At 43.4% G+C, this 19,622-nt stretch overlaps 1 long non-coding RNA gene across 2 annotated transcripts in view; it reads right to left on the reverse strand.

Annotated features, from left to right (window-relative positions):
• Nucleotides 1–1,122: 1,122 nt before the first annotated feature.
• The window catches only part of LOC112662285 (uncharacterized), a 48,065-nt gene continuing 29,565 nt past the window's right edge, over nt 1,123–19,622 (reverse strand). The window contains exons 1-3 of one of the 2 annotated variants that reach the window (XR_007401821.1): nt 16,975–17,180; nt 2,025–2,217; nt 1,123–1,234 (exon numbers count right to left, since the gene is read on the reverse strand). This is a non-coding gene — a long non-coding RNA (uncharacterized LOC112662285). Of the gene's footprint in view, nt 1,235–2,024; nt 2,218–16,974; nt 17,181–19,622 lie in introns of those variants that run through there. The other variant, XR_004809982.2, reaches the window with a different exon arrangement.

The raw sequence follows: 19,622 nt of genomic DNA on the forward strand, positions 1-19,622 counted from the left end.
ACCTGATCCAACTATATCAGAATAATCTTGACTTCGATTTCCAGTTGGAATACGTGCTTTTCCCACAGCAGCCTGAGGCAAGGCAATCACAAGGACAGGGTTAATCCCACAGGTGGCCAAAGCAGGCAGAAGGACGCTGTGACATGATTGCTGGAATGAAATGCCCCTCACCCCCTTGCCTGGCCTGCGGAGGACTAAGGAGGGGCCATCTTTCAAGCCATCAGTAGGATGAACCTCTACCCAGGCACTGTTATCGACCCTGTCCCCTGAGCCCAGCGATGCCACCAGGGTAGAGCAACAGCCCTAGGTGCCACTAAAACACTTCCATACAGAGTGGCACCTCTATGTGATGGGACACTACACCACAAAGAAGAGAAGGGGGGAGTTCTGTGTGTAGTGATGTGAAACACTTACCAAAAGGCATTAACGAGGGGGGGGAAAGCAATTTGCAAAATGGTGTATATATAGGAGATAATCATTTGTGTTGAAAGGAAGAAAAAAATATGTGTGTGTGTCAATATTTCCTCCTGCTTAAAATATCTCAAGAAGGATACACACTACAAGAGATTGGTGCCATTTGCCGCCTCCAAACTGAGGAACAGAGAGCCTCAAAAATAGGAGGGAGGTGGGCAACCAAGTAGCTCAGTTAATTAAGCACCTGCCTTGGGTCATGATCCCAGGGGATCAAGTCCCTCATGAGGTTCCCTGCTCAGCGAGGAGTCCTCTGGTCATTGGCCATGGCCATTGGCCTAAGGAGTATCCTCCACACCAATCACATTTCTTCTCTGGATTTTTTTCTCCCCTTTCAGCAACAGAGGGGTTAAGTCCCTCATGGGGTTCCCTGCTCAGCAAGGAGTTCATCGGGTTTTTTCTTCCCTTTCGTCAACAGAGGGGTCAAGTCCCTCATGGGGTTCCCTGCTCAGCGAGGAGTCTGCTTCTCCTTCTGCCCCTCCCTCCTGCTCATTCTCTCTCTCTCTCTCAAATAAATAAATAAAATCTTTACAAGAAATAGGAGGGAGGCATTTCTTCCCACACCCTTTAAACCTTTTGAAGTCTGGACCTTGTGGAATCTATCTAAGCCTACTTGCACCTATTTGGATCTTGAAAAAGAATGAAAACACGTTTCTTAAAGTAAATGCCTTTGCGGTCTGTGGTGGTAATGCCTAGTTTTTTGTTTGGTTTGGTTTGGTTTTCCAAGGCAGAACAACAGGAAGGAGGAAGCTGGCAGCCGGGACTGCAAAGAAAAAAAAGAAAAAAAGAAAATTAGCATCCACTTAACAATAAAATAGAAATAATATCTTTTGATTAATGGATGCTTTTTTTCATATTACTCTCAAAGCCTTTACGAACTTCGGCTCACTCATCCTCTCTCTTTCTCTTTCTACAAGGTGTGGAAAAATTGATTGAATTCCTTTCTGCTCAGAAGTAAGGACAGGCTTGAAGAACCCAGGCTGGGAGCCTGGCCCGCTCCTCTGTCCTGGAATCAGGTCACCAGGCCTGTGGCCAGAATTCCCTCTCTTCGGCTCTTTATTCCCAGAAGCCGATCCAACATGCTTCTCTATTGAAAATAGCTGTCCCCTGCCTTAGACCAGGGGCCTGAAAACTTTTTTCTCTCAAGGGCCAGATAGTATGTAGGTACTTGAGGCTTTGAGGGCCATTCACTCTCTGCAAGTACTCAGCTCTGCCGTTAGGGGGCAAAAGCAGACGCCGACAACACAAATAAACCAGCCTGCTGAGGGACCAGCCTTTTTCACTTACAAAATATGGGCCTTGGGCTGGATTTGGCCTGTGGGCTGTTCTTTGCTGAACCCTCCTTTGGACCCGAAGGAAATCTGCCACTAGACATCATGCTCTGCATTACATTTTTTATATGCATATTTTTTATTGGAGTTCAATGCCAACAAATAGTATAACACCCAGTGCTCATGCCATCAAGTGCCCCCCTCAGTACCTGTCACCCAGTCACCCCATCCCCCTGCCCACTACCCCTTGCAATTGCATTACGTTTTTGATTAGCAGTTTACCCTCTGTCTTCCCCCTGGATGCAGATTCCTTGAGAGTGAAGACTTTTTTCATCTCCTTCAGCGCTCCTCCGCTAGCCTGGATATCCACTGGGTTGGCCAGAGGTCTCTCAACCCATTTGCCGAGAACGGAACCCAGCTCCTAGCTGAATTTTCCAGGGATGTGTCTGTCACACCTGACACCAGCTAGTAAAGTCTAGAGAAAAACAATTTTTGAGTTTGGAGACCACAGAACTTTATTAAACTATCTTACTCGCCTGTTTTTTTTTTTTTTTCAAGTAAGCTCTACATCCTACCTGGGGCTTGAACTCAGGACCCTGAGATCAGGAGTTGCATGCTCTACGGACTGAGCCAGCCAGGTACCCATGTTACCTTTGTATTCTAAGATGCATTTCTGCACTAACATTTCTATGCTTCCAAAGTCAAGGCCTCTGTGTTCCGAGGCTTGATAACCCCAAAAAGATCCAGTCTTTCTTTGACCCCTGCCAACGGTCCTCCAGCCCACAGGATCACTGACCGCCTCCAGCATGTGAAGGGCAAGTCTACAAAAGGCAGCCTCAGCCCCTGTTAACTCTCTGGTGGCTGCAGCCAGGCAGGTCCTGTGGCTCTCGGTAGGGGGAGCAACTGATCCCTCCGTCAGCTCCAGGGCCCTCCGCAGCGCCCTCACCCCTCTCAGTGGTGGGGGGTACCTAGGAGCCTCTCCCCAGAATTTCAGTCCTCCATGGCCCCCCAGCAGGAAACCACCGTCCAAGTTTAATGATGCTGCAGAAAATGCAGACAAGTTTCACCCCACTGAAGACTGTCCTGGAAGTGAGCTGAGCCTCCCACCATGACTGCCATCTGCCTTCAGCCCCAAAAGTCTTAAGGAAAATGAGCGCAATGTATATTTGGAGAAGCTGCTGTATATTTGGCTTGAAGCTGCCACCACCCTTGAGAGCCACTGGGCTTTCTTCCCCTGATTCAGTCACGTCTTCTCTTCCCTCCCAGCCCTCCTTCTAGAAACTGCATGGGACTCAACGAGTACACTTGAGAAGTGGCCAGCGTGACTGAATTTGTATTTTATTTAAACTCATCTAAATTTAAAAACAGATACTTAATTCAGTTATTGGAAAACTTTATGCTTGGAAGGACGTGGGTGGATAGGTCAGTTTTTTTCAACAGCAAATTTTATGAAATTGAAATACACATCAAGTATTTTTGATGAAAATTGAGTGTCCAGATTGAGATGCACTGACTATAAAATACATATCAGGTTTTGAAGGCTTAGTACAGAAAAAAAGAACTATCTCATTCATAATGGTTTGTACTGATTGCATATGAAAATGATATTTTAGATATCTTGGGTTAAATAAAATATATTATTAGATTTCACTGTTTCTTTGTCCTTTTTTTCACATTATTTTTCCATCAGTCTGCACTGTTCTAGACCTTCTTCTAGTTGTCCTTTGTACTGGAACACTGGCTAGAATCATGGCCACCCCGTCTTCCTCCACTCCCCAGCAGGGCTGCCCTCCCGGTGTTAAGAGGGTGGTGTTTTCAGAAGAAACTACTCAGTCTTCTGAGACTCACTGTGACAAAAGGGGAGAGAAGGATGGTGAGCAGGTAGAACCAGGTGTGAATTCCTACAGGAAACCCAGCTCTGACGCCAATGCAGCACCCACAGTGGGATGATAAATGCATGGGCCTGGCCCTCCAAAGACACGCTTGGCGGAGGGCTCCCACAGTTGAGGGCTGAGTGCGGTGGCTCCGGTACACACAGGAGCATCTAACTCAGCCTGTGGAGCAGGGAACTCTCCCTAAGGGAGGTGGCAGTTGAGCAAAGTTGGAGCAGAATCAGAAGGCTCTCCAGCCGCCCTGTGTAGTAGCTCTGCGGGCCTGGTGGTGGCCACGCCTACTGCTAACCCAGATGCACCAACTCGGCCATCATTACCCCTCTCCAGGGCCAGGCCTGTCCCTTGCTCTCATAGAGTAGAGCCACCCCAGGAGTCCATCAGCATGCCCAGCGCCGAGCCCAGGCCTGCTGGAAACGCAGGCCAACCGCTCAGTGAAGAGACACAGACGGAGGGGGGCTGGGCCCTCCTCAGCAGGACCAGCGCTGGGACTGCAGCTTTCTGCAGTTGCCTGCCATGTCTCTGGGGAGCACCTCCCTTCCAGGAGGCTCTGAGTTGGAAACACACAAAATGGATTTGGGCACACATCCCTAATCACAAATGCCAGGAGGGTTGGAATATCCAGCGAAGTACTTTCCAGGCTTCTGGAAACACCTGGGAGGAGGGGCTGGAGAGCCAAAACCCAGGAACCCAGGGATGCCTGGGTGTCTCAGCGGTTGAGCATCTGCCTTTGGCTCAGGGTGTGATCCCCGGAGTCCTGGGATCAAGTCCCGCATCGAGCTCTCTGCATGGAGCCTGCTTCTCCTCCCTCTTCCTATGTCTCTGTCTCTGTGTTTCTCATAAATAAATAAATAAATAAATAAATAAATAAATAAATAAATAAAATCTTCAAAAAAAAATAAAGGAAAAAAAAAACAGGAATTCAGCCCTAATTCTGACCCAGCCAAAGGCTCACTGAGTGCCTGGGGACATCATAATAACGTGTGTTTATGTGTGTGTGTGTGTGTGTGTGTGTTACCTGCCATGGGCCAGGGCAAACAAGAGTAGAAACAAAATGCAATGGTGACAAGAGATGCCTTGTTTACCTCCAGCTACAGGGATAAGGAACGACTTCCTGGCAGGGTGGCATTTGGGAGAACAAGTAAGTACAAAGCCTGAGAAGAGAGGCCATGGAGGCTTAGGTGGGGCGTGTCTCCCCTTGCTGACTGCCAAACTCAGTTTCCACCTACCTCTTCTCAGACACCCTCTGCAGCAGTGAGCTGACTCACCTCCATTCTCTAAGACATAAAGCTTGTCCTGTACACTCAGCACTTGGTTATTCACACTTAATGTTATTGAGTTTATTACCATTAAGAACATTTTCGATGGCCCACCGCTATCATGCTTCATGTCTTGTCTCTCCAACATCACAGTCAGGGAACATAATGATACTTTCTCATATTCCCTGCCTGCCTGCCATACAATCTCTGGATTGGAAGGGACCCTGACAATCTTTCTATCCAGACCCCCATCCTCTCTCCCCGACATGCCTCTGCAAGACTGACGTGCATGCTGGCTGCCTCTTTATTCTCTTTGTGCAAAACAGAATGTTGAGAACAGGTTCCTTCCATTTCAGTATCAGCTGATACTCCAAGACAAGAGCCAACTGCTTCCCATTTCAAAGTGAGAAGTAAGACCACCAGAACACAGGATAAGATGACTTGATTTAGTCAGGTTTTAAAATCCCAATCCAGGGGCACCTGGTTGGCTCACTTGGTAGAGCATATGCCTCTTGATCTTGAGGTTTTGAGTTTGAGCCTCATGTTCGGGTTAGAGCTTACTTTAAAAAAAAAAAAAAAAAAAAAGCCCAATCTACCCACCTCTAGAACCTTAAAGAAGTTGGAGAGGCAGAGGTGGGGGTTGGTGTCAGGTAAGGATTTGAGAAGAGAACCGTCAGTGTCTAGATTCCCACCCTCCCTGTGGGGGCTCTATCCAAGGCACCGGGGCTTCAGTGAGACCTCTTAGAAGAAGGCTCAATGCATAGTCCCTGGAACATGCAGAACTCAGTTGACTGATATTCCAATCACGTTGAGGGATCCAAAGGGCCAGTGACTGTGGCTGACTAGCAGCCCTGAGGGTGGAGTAAGGAGAGGTTATATTGAAGGTGGCTCACTTTCCCCAAGTCATCAGGACAAAGGATGTATGAAGGTTTCCAAGAACCAGAACTGGCCAGATGCTGGGGCAGCAGGGGAGGGAGAAGTCGTGCAGCAGCCGCCAGAAGAGACATAAGCTCCCGGTCAAGCAAACCGCAGGTGCCCACCAGGAACAGGAAGGGACCAGCTGCAAAGGACCCATGAAGGAAGGCATGAGAAAACCCAGGTGGCTAGAATAACACCAGTCAGGTGAGCCTTTTCCTGCCTCTTTCTTTCCCTCTCCCTCTTCCCAGTTCTGGAGGAACCAGAGGACGTGTTGGACGGAATGGGGAGAGAACCAAAGCACCCAGTGAAGAGAAAGAGACACAACAGCCCCACCCCCCCTTCTCACTACAGGCGCCAGCCTGACACAGTTGAAGAAGGAAAGGGAAGAAATATTCATTTTCAGTGAAGATTGGAGAATCTGAGCTGTTCCATGGAGCGGACATACTAATTAGTAGAGACTGGGTTTTTGTGACTGTAGTGAGTAGATGACTTTTTCTTGGATAAGAGTGACAAAAGAAGCCCTAGGACTTGCTCCAGTTTTCAGAACTGGGCACAGAACAGGTTTGGCAGGACAGCAGAAAACCAAGACTACAATTCATCTCTGCTAGATTCTAGAAGTACCTCCTTGTTCAGGGTCATGAGGACATACCGTACACAATTTCAAAAATTCGGAACATACTCTATATGGTATCCAAATATTTTTTCTTCAAAGAATAATATATCATGAAGGTTTTTCCCTTGGAGGAAAATATTCATCTATGAGTTGAACATTCCACCATATGGACATGCTGTAATTTATTTATCCAATATCTATCCAATGTTTGCTCTTGCAAATCATGCTAAAATCAAATATCTTATGCATAAATCTTCATACACATATTTGCTTCCTTCCTAAAGATAAATTCCAAGGAATGGAATTGCTAGACTAGCAGGTAGACATTTTTAAGGCTTTTTAATTCAATCGTCAAAGAGCCCAGGGTCCAGAAATACATTTTTCCTTGAGTAGGATTGAGTGGTCCAGCCCAGCAGAGGCTTGAGTACTTCCTACAATCTGTATAGCTTTTCTGACGTGACCAGGGAAACCAGGGAAACAATGTGACTATTGGAGGAAGTTCTTCTCATGCACAGATATGTAAGGGGAGTGAACATCACATCTGAACAAGCCTATCCTTTTTTTCCTACTATAACACACAGAGAATACATTGCATGTACTTATATGGTGTCTCCCTTCCTGTCTCTTCTCAGAACCAATTTCTTGGGGACACAGTATGGAGTATGATCAAAAGCATAGATTCTAGAGTTGAAATTGCTCTTCTACCCAGTAAATGTGTTCCTGAAACAAGAGTTTCCCCCACCTCTGTGTATCCTCCCTTGTAGGCTTTCTGTTATGGCTGAATTATGTTTCCCACAAATTCATTTGTTGAACTCCTGACTGCCAGCACCTCAAAATGTGACTATATTTAGAGAACTGGCTTTTAAAGAGGTAATTAAGTTAAAATCAGATTGTTAGGGTAATTCAGTATCACCAGAGTCCTTAAAGAGGAGCTTAGGGTACAGACAACATACAGAGGAAAGACAATCTGAGGAGACAGCCATCTCCAAGCCAGAGAGAGAGATCTCAGAAGAAACTCACCCTGATGACACCATGATCTCAAACTTCCAGCCTCCAGAACAATGAGACAATAAATTTCTGTTATTTAAGTCACCCAGTCTGTGGTACTTTGGAATGGCGATAGTAATACAAACTAATATACTTTCCAAATTGGCTCAATTGCTAAAAGTATTTAACAAGAAGCCTCAAATTCAGTAAGTGTTCAATAAATAATGTCATTAGTTATAAATTTCTGTTCTTGCCTTACCAAAAAACTGAATCCAGGTCAGCTAAACTAATGGTTCCCAACAGGGAGTGATTTTGGACAATGCCTGGAGACATTTTTGGTGGTTGCAAACTGGAGAGAGCAGTGTCGCCAGCATCTAGTGGGTAAACTCCAGAGATGTTTCTAAACTCCTATGCATGGGACAGCCCCCCCACAACAAAATGTCAGTATCATGGAGGTCGAGAAGTCCTGAGCTAAACCAACACTGGCAGTCACCTGGGTGTCAAGCTCTTCCATCCAGATGAGCCTCACACCCCTGGGTTGGGGAATACCCCTTTTGTGTGGTATTTCCCTCACATGTGCTATGAAGCTATCTAGTCTACCAAACAGGTAGGCTTGGCCAAACCGACCCATCTAGCAAGCACAGTGTGACATGATAGGAATCTAATCACCAGGTATATTAGCAAGCTTCTACTGCAGTGCTCCTGCCTAACAATCACCAATCTGTGAGGTGAACAAAATAAGCATTTGTTTGTTGCTTTATGAGGTGGCTGGGTTAGTTCTTTGTCAACCTGTGGATCAAGTGCAGGTCTGCCTCATACATCTCAGTCTGGAGCCCAAGCTGAAGGAACCCCAAGAACCGAGGTATATTCTTCCCACGGTGGAAGTTTCCAGAGGGGCGAGTAGAAACAATGGTGTCTCCTAAGGCTCAGAACTGACACACTTACCTCAGCCCACATTCCATCGGCCAAAACCCACTAGTGGGCTCCCTGTTACCTACAAGATAAAGTCCAAATGCCTTCGACTGCCTTCAATTCTTCATTGAAATCAGACAGACTAGAATAGACAAGCATCTTTCCAAAGTCTTTAGCAGACACCAAAGGGCTTCATTGCCCATCTCTTTAGCTTTCTCTGGCTATGCTTGCAGCTCCCAAATGGGTCTGTCATACTATTTCACACCAATGGGACTTTACAGATGCCACCACACTTCTCAGTCCGCCCACCCAGAATGCCTTTTCTCCATCTGCACTTGGAGACTTCCTCATTCTCCAACTCCCCGTTCATGTGTCCTCTTCTCTGCAAGGCTCCCCAGCCCAACCAGAACTAAAATTTTTGCTTTGGCTATCACTGGACCTAGACCCATCTGTCTGGTCGCTTCTCACATGTCATTGCCCTTATCTCTAACACACTTAGGGAGTACTCTGCAGGCAAAAACAGTTCATTCTCAGGTCCCTAGCACCCAAATACGCAATATTTATTGAAGTAGTGTAGGAGGAAGCAAATGATTCAATGAATGAATGAATGAATGCTGTGTCCCATTTCAGCTATGTATACTTCTCACTAAGTTACTCAGACAATGAGTTGCTTCTCAAAAGTCACTCTCCTCCTCTTTCTTATAGACCAAAACCCAAATTTTAAACTGAGAACATTATCACTCATTTCTCAACCGCCCTTGCAGTGAGGCGTGCCTATGAAACTAAGTTCTAGCTGACAACACATAAGCAGAAATGTTGTATGTGATATGCTGAATGGCTTCTTAATAGGAAAAGAACAAGCCTTTTTCCATTCCTCCTTCCTGCTGCCTGGAATTTAGATGCAATGGCAGGAGCCTTAGCAGCGATCTTGAACTATAAGAATGGAAGGTACATGTGGCAGAGTAGAAAGACAGAAGGTGTGCGGGTGTCTGACAATTCGTAGAGCTGTCTTAGCAGCACCCACTACTTACCTCAAAAATTATTTTACATAAGACAAAACATTCTTAGATGTTTTAGCCACTGTAGTCGAGCCTCTGATTACTAAATAAATTTAATTCAAAAGCACACTTTAAAGATTCCTGCGTCTTCACTGGGTGAACACATCTTCACCTCAGTGCATATACACCCACTTTCCTATCAGTGGCTCTGGTTTCTCTACACAGTCGTTAAGGATTGGTGAAAAAAGAAATCTGCTCATTTCCAGCTCACTCTTTGCATTGCTGCTATTGGTCTCCCTTTCTACTGAACACTCTGTGGGGAGAAAGTAAGGTTTTACCACTGAGGTAGGGCCAGGAGATTTTTATAAATTCAGTTACTAACCCCTCTGGCAACAGGTAAATTCTATCACTTTTCTCCTGGGTAATATTAATAGTTTACAAATGAAACCAAAGTCCTTGAGTACAGCCACCTCTCCAAACACCTCTCCATCTCACATGGAGGACAACCCTTTACGCCCCATGATCTCCACAGGCTTAGCACACACGGCAGTCGTTTGTCAGCCCGCCTCTGCCTACTTGATACAGGCCGGTCCTCTGGCTGCTGTCCAACTGCAGGGACTCCCTACTCCCTGCACCAGCCTCCAGCCAGCCAGCCCTTTAATCACTGACTCTAACTCCCCTTATCCACACCTGCCCTGTACTAATCCAGTATCTCTGCGGAACAATTAGCCTTCCAAATAGAGGTAGTTTCTTCTCCTACCTATTCTCTCCATGGACAATGGACTGATAGATAGAGGTATAAAATAGGGCAGAGATCACAGAGTTCATCTAGAGCAGTGATTTGCAGAGTATTTATATTTTAAACCCTGGAAGCCTTTGTTCGTCTGAAATCTTAGGGAAAGCCAAATATGGAAAGTAGATAAAGTTAGAGCCACTTGAAAGGCAAGAGAGTTTGAAGGGAATCCAGAGACTGGTTTGCCCTCCCTCCCCATCCAGCAGTTTTAAGGACTGCTCCTCTCAAAAACCCTGGTCTCTATGCCTCAACATGTGCTCTTCTTCTTTCTGCCCAAGTACACCTCTTCCGGGTGTCTGTGTGGGTCATCCTGCCTTCCAATCAAATTCCTAAACAAATGTCACCTCTTCTGAGAGGCTTTTCCTGCCACTTATCCAAAGTCACTCCAACCCCAAGTCACAGCCTCTTCTTTCAGGCTGCATTAGCATTAGCCCAGGTCCTCCAAGAAAGAGATGCTGAGATGGAAGAACAAAATGCAAACTTTTATCAGAGCGAAGGTGTGAGACAGTAAAAGAAGGGATGTAGGATGGGCTAGGAGAGCTGGTAGGCTGCCATGAAGAGGTGTGCCTGAAGGAAGGAGACTGTGCGGGGGCGGGGGGGAGACAGGAGGGAGAGAGGGTAAGAAGTCCTAGGCCACAGTACATTTCTAAGAAAAATTGAGCAAGACCACCAGAGAGTATCCAAACTCAAGGATTCCTTCACTGAGTCTTATTGCTGAGGAACAGCCCCTGAGAAGCATGGTCCTAGTCAAACACAGTGAGGGATTTCAGAATACAGAGTCTCTCTCGGTCACTTACACACCCTGCAGTCTGAGATCAGAGAGGCCCATTCTTATGGCTGCCACATTTTTCTTCACAGCACTTTCACCATCTGATGTTGTTACATTTAGTGTTTGTTAATATTATTCCCCAGATACAATGTAAACTCTGTGATAATAAGGACATGCCTGGCTTGTTCACCACTATATCCTCAGCTCCTAGAAAACTGCTGGCAAATAGAATGTGGTTAACAAATACTTGTTGGATGGATGGATGGATGGATGGATGGATGGATGGATGGATGGATGAATGATGGATGGGTAAGTGGATGGGTGGGTAGATAGATAGTTGGATAAATGGATGGATGGAAGTTGAGTGGATGGGTACTTGTGGAGTAGATGGGTGCATGAATGGGTAGATGGGTGCATTGGTCAATGGATGGGTGTGTGTTTGGGTGGCTGGATGAGTGCGTGAATGGATGGATAAATGGATAGTCTGGGCCACAAAGGAGGTATAACATGAAAGGAACAGTGTAAAAATCTCAAAGTTGTGTTGTTGATCAAAGGAAAAACAAAAAGTATCATCATGTGTTACCAGGGATACAGGAGAACAGAATGTAACTGAGGGGCCTCCAAGAATGCTGTTTCCTTGAAGAAGAGAGATAGGATTCAGGGAAGCCATACAGGTGATGAGAGCTCAGCCAAGAGTTTCAGAACATAGGGTAGTTTTTTGGCCATGCGTTGCAATTCATCCAGGCTGAGAGACTTATATTTACTTTTCTGAAACTAAAGAGATGCAAACTCGTGGCCATGAAAAAATGAAAAGGTAATCTAACCTCCTTTCCTTTGAAAACACACACCCCACATATACTCAGACATTGGGCTTCTCTTGGGTATGACCATTAATGACTTAGGCATAATGTTATGCCTCTCCTTCCCACCCCACACACAAACCCACCACCCTAATACCACGTTGTAGAAGTCACTTTCCTGGCTACAAACGCTGAGACTCTAGATCACATGGAGATCTAACTCTACCATCTAAATTTCAGTCAGGAAGATCTGAGGAGATTAGATTTAAGGTAGCAGGGATGTGAACATGCGAAAAGGGGAATGGCTTCTCCATGAGTCAATACTAAAATCTAAAGTGATCTTCCTCCCTTATTAATAAAAACAAAATAGCACAAGCCCCATATAAGAATGTCTGCTCTTAATTTATAGGGCTTTCCAAAATACATGGGCTTTCTCTGATATGACAAGTTCAACTGATTTGTGTAACAAACCATAAAATTAAATGTATGTACTTAAGGGACTGGGGTTGCCAAATGGATTCTCCAAAGTAGCTGCCTTTTTGATTCGCTGCACCATTTTTAGCTAAAGCTGGTATAATGCTCTGCACACTTCAATAAAAATGGAATCTCACAAACCTCCAAGAAGCTAAGGGCAACCTCCAACTTTTAATAATAGAGTTTAGGCAGCCACTAAGGACCAAGAGAAGTCTACAGTGTTTGATGGATTTGAGTTTATGAAAGCAGCTATCATTTTTGTCCCATTGACCCAGGGATGGGGTCAGAAAGGGGCCTCAGGGACCATAGCAGGAGATGAGAAGGCGTAGCATGACAGAGGGGGGCTGTAAGCACCCACTACCCCTTTCCTTCTCCAGTCAATACACCACACTTTCATCTGACATACATGCTGGGCTTTGTAGTAAGCTTTCATAGGTCTGAATCAACAATGTGAATAGCAATAGTCACTGAGATGACATAACATTTGTATCAGAACCTTCCCATAAGTCCCCAGGGGGTTACCCATATAAGATTCACTGATATATTTCTCACTCTCCAACACTGAAGGCCGATCTCCTGAATAGAACAGACATTGTCTGGCACACACTGTTTACTGTAGCTCTTAATGGAAAAGTTATAAAAAAATAAAATAAACACTACTTCAATGAACATTTGTTGAGTTCTGACCCTGCTAGACATCAGGGATACAAAGGTGAGTATAAGATCATCCTTTCTCACAAATAACTTACAGAAAGAGGAGGCACAAAGGCAACATGAACATATGTTGAATCATTTAGAATGTATTCACCTGAAAGTAACAGAATATCTCCCCAGATGTGACTTAGGCAACAGGAGGTTATTACTATACCTCACATAACAAAAAAGATGAGGGAGAAAGCTCCTAATGTGGTTCAGCAGCTCTGGGATGGAAGGGATTTGCTTCTCTCTCTCTGTGATTCTCTTGGCTTTCCCCTCATAGTTGCAAGACGGCTGCTAGGGCTCCAAACATCACTTCTCAGAGAATTATATTCAACAATAGAAATGGAAAGGCAGGGTGTTCTCTGCATTACTCCTTTATTGTCATGGAGGAAAATCTTTCCCAAGAATCCCTTAGTTGATTTTCTTTCTTTCTTTCTTTTTTCTTTTTTCTTTTTTAAAGATTTTATTTATTTATTCATGAAAGACACAGAATGAGAGGTAGAGGCACAGGCAGAGAGAGGCAGGCTCCATGCAGGGAGATTGATGTGGGACTCAAACCTGGAACCCCAGGATCACGCCCTGAGCCGAAGGCTGGCGCTCAACAGCTGAGCCACCCAGGTGTCCCCCCTTGAGTTAGTTGATTTTCTATCCAATCCCTGCCAGCAGGAACAGATTACATCCCAGACCTTAGCTGCAAGGCAGGCTGAGAAAGAAAATGTCAGGTTTTCTCAGCCTCTGTAGGGAGAGACAGATTCTCCCGGCAAGTAAACAGGAGAAGGAACCATTGTGAGTAAGCAAACAAGATCTGTCAGGCGTAATGACAAGGAGGTGTAAGGCCAACTATGGGAGCCTAGAGGAAGCACACCTGTCCCACCAAGAGAAGAATCCCTGGAGCTGGTAACACCTGAGGTGAATATTAAAGAATAAATAGGATTTAGCAAGATAAAGATGAAGAGATGATAAAAAGAGTGAGTGGACCAAGATTCCAGGTAAAGAAGTTACATTAGCAAAAGCACAGAATGGTGAAGAGCAAGAGGCCAGCGCCAGTTTAGCAATCTTAGAGCATCTAGCAACTAGAAATGAGTCTCAGCCAGTGTCAGAGGCATGGTCACGAAGGCCTCCTAGGCTGTCTGCAGGAGCTTGAACCCGCAAAATAGGCCAGAAATTGCAGATTCCAGAGCCAGGAGGCCAAAACCAACCTCTAGATGTGTTCTGTTTGGTGAGCACAGTGTTTGCATTCTGAATATAATGGCTAGAGGCAAGGCACTTCTCACTCACTGAACCCCTTTCTATTGTCTTCCACCTGGCCTCCCTCCTTCATATAAACTGTCTCCCTGTTCTCTTAAGACTTTTGAGCTTGCCTCCTCTGAGTAGGCTCTGGGGAGCCATCAAAAGATCTTACATAGGGAAATGGTACTGCCATCTCTACATCTTATATTAACCTCTTAATTCCCCTAATGGGGAAGTTACAGTTACAAGAACATGGCTGGAGATAAGAAGACAGAAGAAGGTATATTTTTCAGGACTCTTGATAGCAAGTGTCAAAATGCAGCTCAAACCAGTATAAATTATTAAAAAGGATATATTCGTTTACATAACATTCTCTTTAAAGTAAGCTCTATGCCCAACATGGGGCTTGAACTCATGACCACAAAATCAAGAGTCCCATACTTAGGGGCCTAGGTGGCTCAGTTGGTTAAGCATCTGTTTTCAGCTCAGGTCATGATCCCAGGGATTAAGTCCAGCATTAAGGCTCCCTGCTCAGTGGGGAACCTGCTTCTCCCTTTGCCCTTCTCTTTCTGCTTGTGACCTCTCTCTCTCTCTCTCTCTCTCTCTCTCTCGCATATAAATAAATTAATTAAAAAAAAAAGAGTCCCATACTCTATGCACTTAGCCAGCCATGTGCCCTCAACTTCAAAAAAAAGGGAGGGGGCAGGAAAAAATTAAATTGAATATGCATACAGAAAGGGAATCCACACCAACAAGGAATTCCAAAGACAATGAGGCAATATGAACCCTGCATGAGCTAAGGAAAAAGGAAGGGGCCTGAGGACACAAATGGAGAAAATTTGTTAGCAAGGAGGTAAAGGAGATGTTCAGAAAAACAAGGTTGTTCTATCATCCAGATGAGCTTTTGGCAAAGGGGGCGGGTGCTACTTTATACTTGTCTTCCCCTTGCAGGCTCTCCTTCCCAATGTAAATTTAGGCAGTCAGGGAGGAAGCAGAGCACTTCTCTTGCATATGTTGGGTTTTTATTACTTTTAACTCAAAATAATCTTCATGCCAAAGGAGCACATTTTGGGGCAGCCTGCCCTGTGACCCTACAGAATTGGGCTCCTGCCTGGAACTTCCCTGGAAGTTCTACATATTAAAAGTTGAGCTAGAAAATTGTTCCATCTCATGGAGCTAGTCTTTTTTTTTTTTCTTTTAAGATTTTATTCATTTATTCATGAGACACACAGAGAGAGAGGTACAGACATAGGCAGAAGAAGAAGCAGGCTCCATTCAAGGAGCCCAATGTGGGACTTGATCTCAGGACTCCAGGATCACACCCTGAGCCAAAGGCAGATCCTCAACTGCTGAGCCACCCAGGCATCCCTCATGGAGCTAGTCTTACTCCTGACCATAGGTTAGTTCAGTTAAACTCATTTCAGGATACTAATGTGTTCTCAAAGTTAGGCCTATGCTTCAAGAAATAAGGGATTGGGGATCCCTGGCTGGCTCAGTGGTTTAGCGCCTGCCTTTGGCCCAGGGTGTGTTCCTGGAGTTCCAGGATCGAGTCCCACGTCAGGCTCCATACATGAAGCCTGCTTCTCTCTCTGCCTATGTCTGTACCTCTCCCTCTCTCTGTGTATCTCATGAATAAATAAATAAAATCTTTAAAAAAAAAAAAAAGAAAGAAAGAAATCAGAATTACACAAGAGGCATTTCTATGGGGGAAAAAAGAAAAACAATGGTTAATGATTAGGTCATAATATAAATCAGTTTTTAAGTCCTGAGGATAACCAGTGGAGAAGAATTCTAGATGTCAAGCCCAAAGCATCATCAGATACAGTGAGAGTAGGCATGACAGTCAACAGATTTTCCTGGTTTGTAGTTCAAATACCTCAAGATCTTTGAAGATCCCACACAGCAATAGGCATGAGACTATCTACACATGAGCTGTTGTGGTTTCTCTGAAGTTTATATCAAGTCGTTCATATTCAGTTTGCAGGAATTCAGGAAAAAAGGGCAGTTTTAGGTCTTAAATGAATACAACATACAGGCGGGAGGAAAATAAGACGTGTTCATTTGGAGAGTGATAGGCACTAGAAGAAATCAGGATCTGTTCTAATTTATAATAAACAGTATTAGAATCTAATAATTACTCAGGTATGTTATCAAGACATTTTTATCTTTTATAATCATCCTCATTTTTAACAAAGATAGGCAAATTAATGTGTTTGCAAAGTAAATCTAGTTTTTAACACCTTGCCTTAATTATTTACATAAGCAAAGCAAAAATAGTGATTGGCCATAAAGGTTCCTTTATTTTTTTTTAAGATTTTATTTACTGGGGCACCTGGGTAGCTCAGTTGTTGAGCATGAGATCTAGCCCCACATAGGGCTCTGTGCCGGGCTTGGAATCTGCTTGAGATTCTCTCTCTCCCCCTGCTTCTGCCTCTCCACCCCTCGCCTGCACTCTCCAACTCTCTCTCTCTCTCTCTCTCTCTCTAAAATAAATAAATAAATAAATTTAAGCAAGATTTTATTTATTTATTTATTTATTTATTTATTTATTTATTTATTTAAGAGAGTGTGTGAGCAACCGAGCAGGGGGAGGGGTAGGCAGAGAGAGGGAATCTTAAGCAGAATCCACACTAAGCATAGACCCCAACAAGTGGCTAGATCTCACAAGGTTCAGATCATGAGCTGAGCCAAAATTAAGTCGGTCATTTAACCAACTGAGTCACCCAGGTACCCCTATATTGAACTTTTAATAGCCCAACCAAAACTTGCACCAAATACCTGCCAGACTTTCCCTATAGTACCTATGGATTTGGGTGAATTCCTCTCTTCTCCATGTCCCTGGTATATCCTGAGTTTCCTGCACCTGCCAGGAAGTGACCTTCTTTACTTACCTGATTAAGCTGCTAGAAACTGTATGCAAGGTATCAGGCCAACATCTCCATGGGGTTTATTGGTTCCATAAAGTCAACCTTAGTTCCTTAAATCTATCTGGTCATATCTGAGTCTGTACAGGTCTCAAATGGAACATTCAAGTCAAAGCCTTGATAATATAAGCAATGTTTCCAATGGTATCCTGTTACATGAAGAACGGATTCTTATTGAAATTCTGTAAATAAATACATTGCCATTAGAATATAAGAATACTATATATATATGTATATAATATATACATGAATATTCACTGAGTCTTTTAATTCTAGAGGGTTCAAGTAGAAAGAAAGGATAAATACTGCAATTCTGCTTATAATGCTATAATTTACCAAATTGCTGTAGGTCAGTTAGCTTAAGAGAAAATATTTACTTAGATCTAGAAAAAGACATGTTAAAAAGCCAGCAATGTTTTAAACAAAAAGTCGGGGATCCCTGGGTGGCTCAGCAGTTTGGCGCCTGCCTTTGGCCCAGGGCACGATCCTGGAGTCCCGGGATCCAGTCCTGTGTCAGGCTCCCTGCATGGAGCCTGCTTCTCCCTCTGCCTGTGTCTCTGCCTCTCTCTCTCTCTCTCTCTCTCTCTCTGTCTATCATGAATAAAAAAATAAAAATTAAAAAAAATCATAAAAATTACTATTCTCCTTTTGAGTTTATTCAGTCCCATGTTATTAATTGTTGTTTTGCTTGAATCCAGTTTTTCCATTAGTTTTGGAAATTCTTACCTACTTCAGTTTTATGATCATAAGGTTATCAGAAACCTGCACTCAAGAGGTTTTTTTCAGGGCACCTGGGTGGCTCAGTGGTTGAGCGTCTGCCTTTGCCTCAGGGCATGATCCCGGGGTCCTGGGATGGAGTCCTGCTTTGGGCTCCCTGCAGGGAACCTGCTTCTCCCTCTGCCTATGTCTCTGCCTCTCTCTGTGTGTCTCTCATGAATAAATAAATGAAATCTTTTTTTTTTAAGTTTTTTCCTATGCATCTCACTGAATAAGAAACACATTTGTAAGAGTATCAGTATAAATCCTAACGCAAAGGATAAGACTTAAAAATGGCCATGGTTAAAGATTTTATTAGAATTCATTATAATGCAATCAGCAAGGAAATTTTGCTATTTCTGTGACATACAACACTCAAGATAATAACAAATAAGGATATCAGGTTTCTAGGAATTTTATACATTTTTTTAAAACTCTTGCTTTAAAAGTCCCTACAAAAATATAATCTTAACAAAGTTTAGTATCACTTATTTGACAATGCTTCCTGTTTAACATACCAAATAAGTCTAATGTTTCATAAAATTCCTTAAGATTTCCAGGAGTCCCCTGGAACATCTCAGACTATAGTCAAAAGATTTTATTTTATAGAAAAGGAAAGAAAACTTCCAAATTCATTTTATGAGGCCAGCATTACCCTCACACCAAAACCAAATAAAGGCATCACCAAAAAAGAGAACTACGTGTCAATAAACCTGATGAACATAGATGCAAAAATTTTCAATAAAATACTAGCGACAGTACATTAAAAAGATCATTTACTACAATCAAGTGGGATTTGTTGCTGGGATGTAAAGGTGGTTCAATATTCACAAATCAACGAACATGATACATCACATTAATAAAAGAAAGGATAAGAACCATATGATCATTTCAATAGATGCAGAAAAATCATTTGACAAAGTACAACATCCATTCATGATAAAAACCTTCAACAAAGTAGGTGTAGAGGGAATATGCCTCAACATCATCAAGGCCATATATGAAAAATCCACAGCTAACATTCTAAATGGGGAAAAACTGAGAGCTTTACCTTTACAGTCAAGAATAAGACATGGATGTCCACTTTCACTACTGCTCCCTATAGTACTGGAAGTCCTAGCCACAGCAATCAGACAACAAAAAGAAGTAAAAGGCATCCAAATTGGCATAGAAGAAGTGAAATTTTCACTACTTGCAGATGACGTGATACTATATATAGAAAATTCAAAAGACTACCAAAAAACTGCTAGAACTGATGAACAAGTTATTAAAGTTGTGGGATCAAAAATCAACACGCAGAAATCTGTTGCATTTCTATACACCAATAATGAAGCAGCAGAAAGAGAAACTAAGGAATCAATCCCATTTACAACCGCACCAAAAACGGTAAAATACCTAAGAATAAACACCTAACCAAAGAGGTAAAAGACTTGTACTATGAAAACGATAAAACACTGATGAAAGAAATTGAAGAGGACACAAATGGAAAGATATTCCATGCTCATGGATTTGAAGTACAAATGTTGTTAAAATGTCTATGCTACCCAAAACAATCTATACATTTAATGCAATCTCTATCAAAATATCACCAGCATTTTTCACAGATCCAGAACAAACAATTCTAAAATTTGTATGTAAGCACAAAAGACCTTGATTGGACAAGGCAACTTTGAAAGAAAAACAAAGCAGGAAACGTCACAATTCCAGACTCTAAGTTATATTACAGTGCTGTAGCAAGCAAAACAGCATAATACTGGCACAAAAATAGTCACATAGATCAATATAGAACAGAACAGAAAACCCAGAAATGAACCCACAATTACATGATCAATTAATCTTTGACAAAGCAAGAAAGAATA

The sequence above is a fragment of the Canis lupus genome, chromosome 13, assembly GCF_003254725.2.
Source record: "Canis lupus dingo isolate Sandy chromosome 13, ASM325472v2, whole genome shotgun sequence".
Classification (NCBI taxonomy): Eukaryota; Metazoa; Chordata; class Mammalia; order Carnivora; family Canidae; genus Canis; species Canis lupus.